We start from the raw sequence: 9,499 nt of genomic DNA, 5'->3' as shown, positions 1-9,499 counted from the left end.
CTTTGCAGTGTCTCTTTCAGTGAACATACTGCTGTTAGGGGGGATTTCATTAATTTCATTAATTACTGCACATTCTCTACTTGTTCCACAAGTAGAAAAGTAGACCTCTCACACGGGTGCAGGGGCCCAAGGACCTGGACCATCTTCTACTGCTTTCCCAGGCCATGGCAGAGAGCTGGATCGAAAGTGGAGCAGCCAAGAATTCAACTGGCGCCCATATGGGATGCCGGCACTGCAGGTAGAGGCTTTACCTGCTACACCACAACACCGGCCCCCACTTGGGTTATTTTATAAACACAGGGGACAGGACCGAGTTACTTCCTTTATGACAATATTTAGTCCTTTTCCTCCAAATGCTGAAGCTCCTCTTTCCATATGGGTAGAGTCAGGTTTTTCCTTAATAATTTTCCCCCTTAGAGGCCATTGGGAGCATGACCCCATGATTTAAAATCCACCACCCATTGGCATTTTTAGCATAACCTCGTTACTGAGACCGTTTTGTCTTGGGCTCAGTATAGTAAGGATTTTTAGTAATGTCTACAGGTCAAGGTATCAAAAGCTATTTCTAAAATCCTCCCTGCAATGGATCCTTTTCGGCTAGTGCATTTCCTTTGCTGACATGGCTGTCTTCCTTCTGGTGAGCCCTGCAGTATTCGACAGCCACTTCCAGAGGTTCCAGCACTGTCTGAAGAAGATGTGCTATCTCTCCCATGTTTAGCAGGTGCGTTATTTGCAGTCAGTAAGCCTCATTCTCTCCAAACTGCTGCGTGTGCGTGTAACACAAGGGAAGCGTATGTGGACTGTGTGTAAATAGTAACTCTTTGGCCTTTTCCTAGTCAAGGCAGTAAGCTGAGCCTTTTGAGCTGAGGTGTTGGATGGCAATGGCTGGACTTCTCCTGCCTGAGTGTGATCCACTGTGGCATAACCTGCTAGCTCTTTTCTCCATAAACTATTGCTATCAGTAAACCATTTGACGTCTGGATCTTCCAGAGGCTCATCTCATGGTCAGTCCTGCTATAATACACCTGCCCTATTGTATCCACACAAGGGTGAGTTAACCCATCAGTACCTTCAGATGGCAAGGGAGTAGCTGGATTGAGGACTTGGCATGACTTGAGAGTTACTTCAGGTGAGGCTAACAAAAGACCCTGATATTTTGTAAGTCATTCTCCTGTTAGACTTTGATACCCTTTAATTTCCAGAACTCCTTGCACCTGGTGTGGAGTTTGAATTTCAAGTGACTGGCTTAAAGCCAGCTTGGTGGTTTCCTCCACAAAAGCACTGTAGCAGTGACTGCCCTTAAGCATACAGACTATCCTGCAGCCACTAAGTCTTGTTGCTTAAGAATGTGGGCCACTAGGATCAGTGTTGTGAGTAATGGGTGAAGCTGCTGCCCGCAGCACCAGCATCCCATATGGGCGCCCATTTGAGTCTTGGCTGCTCCACTTTCCATCCAGCTTCCTGCTAATGCTCCTGGGAATGCAGCAGAAGATGGCTCAAGTCCTGCAGCCCTAGAGTCCATGTGGGAGACCCGAATGAAGCTCTTGGCTCCTGGCTTTGGCCTGGCACAGCCCCAGATGTTGCAGCCATTTGGGGAGTGAACCAGCATGTGGAAGACCTCTCTCTCTCTCTCTCTGTATCTCCCTCTCTCTGTGTGTAACTCTGCCTTTCAAATAAATAAAATAAATCTTTAAAAAAAATAGAAAAGAAAAGCAGGCCACTGGTCATGAAAGTGGACCCAATTTCTTAGTACTACTCTCTGCTTAGTACTACTCTCTGCTTCTCTGCTACAGAGTGAGTGAACTGGTTGTTCAAATTGAGATTCCTAGTTCCAGAGCTTCTGTTAATAGCTCTTTAATCTTTTGCAAAGCTTCCTGATGCTCTCCTGTCCAGTGAAGTGGGTCTGCGTTAGGACCCTTTAAAGCCTCATGTAAGGTTTGCCTATTAACCCCAATCCTGGAATCTTTAGTCTATAAACCTTCCATTCCCAGAAATATCCTTAGCTGTTTCTTTGTCCTGTGGAGCTCTGTACATAATATAGCTTTCTTTCTCTTGAGTGACAGAGCATGATGTCCTAAGGTCAGAACACATCCTAAATAGTTTACCTCTTGTTTAGAAATCTGGGGAAACTCTGTGTCCCTAAAAAGTTTAAGACCTGGCTGGTATTTACATTGGAGTCCTCCTTTTTTTTTTTGGGGGGGGGGGCTGCAAATAAAAATGCCATCTACATTTTACAGAATTGCTCCCGTCTTTAATTGGAGCTCTCTGAGTCCCTTTGCAAGAACATTTCCAAACATATGAGGACGATCTCTGGAGTCTTGAGGGAGAACTGCCCAAGTGTTACAGCTGAGGATGGATCAGTCCATTCAGAGGCAAACAAGTGCTGGGATTCTGGGTTTAACAGGATGAAGAACAGAGCATCTTTCAGGTCTTTTACTGTGTACCACGAGGTGCATACAGGTATCTGCGTTAATATGGTGTAAGGATTTGGCACAAAAGGATGAAGAGGAATGATTGCCTCATTACTAAGTCCTGTGCTATTCTATATTCCCCATTCGGCTTTAAAACAGGCAAAACTGGAGTATCACAGGGAGAAGGACAGGCAACCAGGACTCCATGTTTGAGAAACTGATCAGTCCAGGGTTGAAGTCCCCATCAGCCTCTGGTTTTACGCAACAGTGGCACTGCGAGGAAATCTGGTATGTCCTCTACGAGGACTGTGACACTGTGACAGCTCAGGCATGTGTGGCCCATCATGGTATCCCCCATCCCAGAGCTGAGGATCTACTCTATCTTTTATTCCAGTAGGAAAATCATCCAGGCTGGGGTCTGCCTCAGTGACTGTTAGCATCACAGCAACAACTTCAATGTAGGAGCAATTAACATGAGGGAAGAACCAGGGATGATAGCAAACCTCTTCCGAGCCAAGGAGTTGGGCATTCAGACATCACCAAAAGCATCCTCTGTTTGAGCCACCAAAGGCAAAGTAAGCCTTTGAGAGTGAGGTTTGTCATCGACTCCCATAACACAGTTCCGGAAGATGGGGTCATCACAGAGTAAGCGGCTCCAGCATGAATCAGGAAACGAGCACACTTCGTACCTGCAATGTCATAGTCACCTGGAACTCCGCACGTGAGATGCTTGCTTCCTTAGGAGCCGCCTGAGTCCCCAGGCCCCTTTGGTCTTCAGACAGATCCATGAGTCCCTTCCTGTCTCCGGAGGAGGACACAGTCCCTCTTCCAGTGACCACTTTTCTTGCCTTGGGGGCACAGACCTGGGATCCCTTGCAGAGGAACCCTCCTTATGCCATCGCCTGGCACATCCTCCTGCGATGGCGGAATGCCCTGGACTGACTCTGAGGTTGCCAAGTGCTGATTGCGGCCATCGTTGTCCTGTAGGTCTGCTGCCTGGCCTGCTTCCCGTGCTGGAGTATGTATGCTTTGCTCCTCAGCCCTGTCTCTATTGTTAAACACTGAAAATGCTTTTCTACCATTTGACTCATGGGGGCTTGGGGGTTCCATGGCTAGATTTTTTTTTAAAGATCTGTTTATTTATTTGCAAGGCAATGAGAGAGAGAAAGAGAGAGAGAGAGCTTCCATCCGCTGGTTTACTCCCCAAATAGCCACAATGCCTGGAGCTGTGCCAATCTGAAGCTAAGAGCCAGGAACCTCTTCCAGTCTCCCAGGTGGGTGCAGGCACACAAGCACTTGGGTCATCTTCCCCTGCGTCCCCACATTGGCAGTGCGCTAGATAGGGAGTGGAGCATCCAGGACTCAAACCAGCAGCTTCACCCACTACATCACAGCACTGGCCCTGCATGGCCAGCACTTGAGGCTTTCTTCTAACATCTGGCACTGACTGAGGAAATGAGTATCACATAGGACCTTCCTTCAGGAGAGTCAGGATCTATATTTCAGATCTCTTCAATGCCTCTACCAGCCATCCCTGGGACAAGACTGGGTTGTCATCCTTCTGTGTTACCTCTCTGATTTTATAATTTATGGATCTGATAATACATTTCCTCATCCCAGACAGAAGGTGTGAAGCCATGCGGTCTCGATGCTGTAAGTGCTCATGTCCTTCCTGATAATTCCAATCAGGGTCAGCTGCTGGGTCTGCTAATGCCCCTGTAACTAGTACCCAGGCTGTTGAATAACCAGAGAATCCACATGGGTTTGAGCCTTAGTGCAAACACATTGTTTCTTTTCAGTGGTGCAACAAGTAGACAAAAATAACATGTAAGTTGGTTTGAGTTAAGACTAAAAGACTAAAGTGAAGGCCTAAAACTTCTCAGTGAATCGAGTAGGGTCCTTTGAAAACCATCCTAGCTTTTGCTTACATTGGCTTAAGTCAAACTTGGTGAGAGGGACAAGCACTCTAACTGTCCCTACATCTCCATGTGCCACTTCTCTCAGAGAACAGAGCATACCCACTTTGGGCTGATGGGGACCTGCTGCAAGTAACTCTGGTTGGGCTGTTCTCTGGTAAGGAAGACAGGAAGGGTTGAAAGGTGGAGGTCGTGGGGTGATAGAAGGTAAGGAAGAGTCAGGTTTTAGGGGTGCAGGGGAGGGCCTAGTGCCCTCTGAGGGTGGTCTTAGCATGTAGACTTGCTCAGCCTGGAATGGCTAAGGACCAGCTAGTAGTGGACCAGTCACTATTATCTATCAATTCTTCCCTTGTCTTTGAGAGAGCAGGTACAGAATGTAGCCCGGTACTCCTTTCATGAATCAAGTGTGATATAATGCCGTGAGTACACAAGAAACTTCTAGCCATTTTTGCTGATCCCTACAGAAGAGGCCAAGTCGTGAGATGGTATTAGAGTTCAGAGTCCCATCTATGAGCCAGGCCTCTTCATTGCCCAGCTTGTATTTTGGCCAGATGGTAATACAGGGGAAAATTAATTTTTTATTTAGCTTAAGAGTCTCCCAGTTACTGAGCATGCATCCTAGGGGTGTATCAGCGGGAATGGATGCGGGGTCGTCCACAGCTGAAAGTCTGGGAAGACAGAAGTTAGAAAGGGCTCAGGATGAGCCCAGTTAGGCTTCAGCGTGTGACTCGAATCCCTCGCATGAGAGCTGGCATCCAAGACCTCCTTGTGCATCCCAAGCTGGGGTTCCCTGCTTCAGGGCTTCCTACAGGTTGATTGTAGATCTAGGGTGTTCTCCCAAGCCTGAAACCACCGCCCAGCCCCCCAAATACTTCGGTAGGCCTTTTTGCCACCACACATAGGGTATCTGGCCTCTAGCGGGCTCTAACGCTCCAATAAACCAGAGAAGGCATTTGACCCAGGCCCGAGATGCATTATTCAGGGCCTTTACTTGAGCCTGAAATATTTTGTGAGGGAGCCAGAACTGCAGCTGCACCTGGGACTTGTAACCTCTCGGAGGCATTGACATCAGGGTGAGTCCAGCGTTGAGTTGAAAGAAAGAAAAAAAAAAAAAAGCTGAAAAGCTGTAGCATTTGCCAATAAGGCAGTTACTGTGGGCCCATGCCATGATGGGGGTAGGGAGGACTGTCCATCTTCCACCAGCCAAATGTAGAACCTCCACCATACCTGGAGGTACCACCTCCTGATGCCAGACATGGTAACCAAGCAACAGAATCAATTTTTTCCTCCTCCCCCTACCATCAGGCAAAGGAGTGGAGTTAACAAGTCGTGCACCAATTTAGAAAAATAGAGACCTGAGTTAGAACCTGAAATGAAATCTGGGTCTGGCACCTGGAGATTGTCCATGGTGGCTCCATGCTAAGAGCTGACCTATCCTGCAGTGGACACTAACTTCAGAAGCACAGTGTGGGGGCCGGTACTGTGACGTAGCAGGTAAAGCCACCGCCTGCAGTGCCGGCCCCCATATGGGATGAGTTCCGGCTGCTCCACTTCCCATCCAGCTCTCTGCTATGGCCTGCAGAAGCAGAACAAGATGGCCCAGATGCTTGGGTTTCTGTACCCATGAGAGAGACCCAGAGGAAGCTCCTGGCTCCTGACTTCAGTTTGGCCCAGCTCCAGCTGTAGAGGCCATTTGGGGAGTGGACCAGAGGATGGAAGACCTCTCTCTCTCTCTCTCTCTCTGTCTCTCTCTCATCCTTTCTGTGACTCTGCCTTTCAAACGCAGCCAACCTGTGGGCACTTGTATCAGTGGGTGGTCGCGAGCCCTGCGTGCTCTCTCCTATATGTCTGGATTCCCTCAGTGTTAAGTCTGTAGCTGCTGCTCTGCAGCCAATAGCATTAAAAACAAAAGCACCAAGATTTGCACTTTCAAAAGTTTGCCCCAGGCCGGCGCTGCGGCCCACTAGGCTAATCCTCCGCCTTGCAGCGCCGGCACACCGGGTTCTAGTCCCGGTCGGGGCGCCGGATTCTGTCCCGGTTGCCCCTCTTCCAGGCCAGCTCTCTGCTGTGGCCCGGGAGTGCAGTGGAGGATGGCCCGAGTACTTGGGCCCTGCACCCCATGGGAGACCAGGAGAAGCACCTGGCTCCTGCCATCAGATCTGCGCGGTGCACTGGCTGCAGCGTGCCAGCCGCGGTGGCCATTGGAAGGTGAACCAATGGCAAAGGAAGACCTTTCTCTCTGTCTCTCTCTCTCACTGTCCACTCTGCCTGTCAAAAAAAAAAAAAAAAAAAAAAAAAAAAAGTAAACTAGAGACCAGCGCCGCGGCTCACTAGGCTAATCCTCCACCTGTGGCGCCAGCACACTGGGTTCTAGTCCCGGTTGGGGCGCTGGATTCTGTCCCGGTTGCCCCTCTTCCAGGCTAGCTCTCTGCTGTGGCCCAGGAGTGCAGTGGAGGATGGCCCAAGTGCTTGGGCCCTGCACCTGCATAGGAGACCAGGAGAAGCACCTGGCTCTTGGCTTTGGATCAGCGCAGTGCGCTGGCCGCAGCGGCCATTAGAGGGTGAACCAACGGAAAAAGGAAGACCTTTCTCTCTGTCTCTCTCTGTCTCACTGTCTAACTCTGCCTGTCAAAAAAAAAAAAAAAAGAAGGCTATATTCAGTATCAGTGTTATAGATAGCATCACTAAGAAACATGTTTACATACAGAAGGAGATGAGAATGGATAGAATTTTGTTAGAGTAATGGCAATTATTTTAATTCCTTATGTAATTGAGCCCCATCCCTGTAGCCTTTGATGTAGATTTTATCTGGCTCCTTCATCTCCTTAGCTTGCAATTCCTCTAAAGATGAACTTATTAAGTTAAGGGAGTGACACAGCCTCCCTTATGGTTAACATAGTTAAAAGTTCAATGCTGGCCTCTATCCTGAGACCTTTTACAAGAACTCACCAGCAGGCACCAGACTGTAGGACTTGACTTTCATTTATTAACTCTATGGCTGGTATTACCTCTATGGCTGGTATTGGGATGCTGACCCCTAGCACTGACCAAAGGAAGACCACACACACTGTGGACCAAGCAGGGCCCACACAAGAGCTGATCACTCACTGCTCAGCCCCAACTTTGAACTATAAGACGCAGCGCCTCCACTCCCTCAGGGAGCCTGGGAATTGGGCATTAACTGTTCCTTGTTCTGTGCTGTGCCCGCTTTTACTCATCGCTCTGCTATCAGTGATAGATTTGCTGCACTCCAGTTTGGGGTTCTATAGCAACTCCTTGTATTTCCAGAGACGGCTGCTCGGAGGTTCTTGTCTTCATGCAAGAAAAAGTTCAGACGTGAGACAACAGGAGTAAGTATGATAGCCAGATTTAAAGAGGTGCGCCTGACAGACCAGCTGGGCATCTCAGTTAAAAAAAAAAAAAAAAAAACACCTGAGAGGCTGGTCCACCTTGGATGGGAGTTTTTATGGACACGGATATGGGCTCTTTGTTTAACCATCCTCTGAACTACAGCCTCTCCCTTTAGTAGTCTCTGTTTAATCAGGGACTCTTTCCCCAAACTTTCTATTCTACTCTGGCCAGCTCTTTTCTCCTCCCTGGTTCTGACTCTGATGTGATTTGACACTGGCCTGAGTCGGTCACTTCCCGTAACGTTTTGGCGGCCTGTACAGGGACTTCTCCTGAGATCACAGGGAGCCAACCTCCAGCGTGAATCCACACGTCCTGTCGGCCCCTGACCACAGCCATTCCTTTCTTCTCCTTGGTCTCTGGTCCCTGCGTTGTGAGAGCACAGGGAGCTGGGGGGAGCTGGGCTCCAACAGCTCCTTGCCAACCTATCAAACAGCAGCAGGCTGGTGACTGACAGCTCCTGCCCACCCGCAGGGGTTAGTGATTGGCAGCTCCAGGCGATTTGCCTTTTGAGAGCTGTGGCCAACCTCCCAGGGTAGAATTATAGGCAGCCCCTAGGAAAGCCTGGCCTGGCCACCATAACAAGTCCCCTCCCCTCTGTGCACCATCCAAACTGCCTTCCCTTTCTATGCACAACCCAGGCCCACCTCCTACTCACCACCAAAGCCTGCAGTCCTTCCTGAGTAGCAGAAACCACAAGTTTCCCAGTGCTGGGAACTTGGACAGTGCTAGCTGGAAATATTCCAACATGGCTATAGGATGCATTTCCCCGCGATGTCTTTGAGGTCATTATAATGAAATTACCATGGAGGCCACGCCCACTCCCATCATACACCTGAGGCCATGCTCTTTTGAATATTTGGTTGGGCTCCACCCGCCCAACCTCTGCAGGGTATAGGGAAGGCCTAACCTTGCTGAGGGGCCTTTTCATGGTTGGATCTTTTTCCTTGGAGAGGGGTTTTCCTTTACTGGGGACCCTTTTACGTGTTTGGCTGTACATGTGCGTATGACGTGGTTCTTGAGTTTTATTTGGATTTTTGTTTCACCCTGAATAAATCCTGCTCTCTTGTACATCTTTATGCTTCCACCCTTGAATTCCTTCACAAGTGGAGGGACTCCAGGGGCTCAGGGAAAAAAAAAAAAAAAAGGCAAAGAAAAAACACAGTGTAACTCCCCAGGAGCTCTGTGGGGGAGGAGGAGGGGGAGAAATACTTACAATGTAATATTCAGATGTTGTGGGGTCTGCAGAATGAGCTGACCTCACCCAGGACTCTGCACATCTCTGCACAAACACAGGCTATTCCAATGTCGGTTCCCTGATTGGCTCATGTGGCATGTCTCTTAGCATACACTTCAACAAAGCTGGAGAACTTCCTGCTTTAGAAACACATAAAAGTCCGAGCCAGGCAGCCTTGAAAAGCCGTTCAGGGCAGGCAGCCCTGTTGAGGTGGCTGGAGGCAGACCCTCCCGCTGTTGGGGGGCTTCCCCCGCCTCCTTTGCCTTCCCCATCCATGCGCCTCATTCATTGTGGTCACAAGACAAAAGAACCAGCCGAGAAAGGAAGCTGTCACCCAGAAGGCAGCAGTGTTAGCAGAAATAGGGGGAATAGGCTCTGGTGTGCACACAAGAAAGAATTCCAGCGTGAGACAGAGGGCAGCGGGAAGCAAGGTAACAAGGTTTAATGGGGGCAGGGCATCCGTCAGAACGGATGGGCACCTCTCCAGACAGAAGCTCCCAGCCATTCAGACTGGGGAAAGCAAGGTT

General features: G+C 49.2%; 2 long non-coding RNA genes across 2 annotated transcripts; both read left to right on the top strand.

Annotated features, from left to right (window-relative positions):
• The first annotated feature begins 208 nt into the window (after positions 1-208).
• LOC138850704 (uncharacterized) lies at positions 209-1,687 on the top strand. Its single transcript, XR_011390823.1, has 2 exons — positions 209-721; positions 963-1,687. It is a non-coding gene; the product is annotated as an uncharacterized lncRNA (long non-coding RNA).
• Positions 1,688-1,768: 81 nt separating this feature from the next.
• On the top strand, positions 1,769-8,286 carry LOC127493492 (uncharacterized). The gene is made up of 3 exons (XR_011390822.1): positions 1,769-3,429; positions 3,563-3,685; positions 7,616-8,286. It is a non-coding gene; the product is annotated as an uncharacterized lncRNA (long non-coding RNA).
• Positions 8,287-9,499: the final 1,213 nt, after the last annotated feature.

This window comes from Oryctolagus cuniculus, chromosome 7 (assembly GCF_964237555.1).
Source record: "Oryctolagus cuniculus chromosome 7, mOryCun1.1, whole genome shotgun sequence".
NCBI classification, from domain to species: domain Eukaryota; kingdom Metazoa; phylum Chordata; class Mammalia; order Lagomorpha; family Leporidae; genus Oryctolagus; species Oryctolagus cuniculus.
Note: the sequence above shows the minus strand (reverse complement) of the source record. Positions and strands in the feature narration are given on the sequence as shown.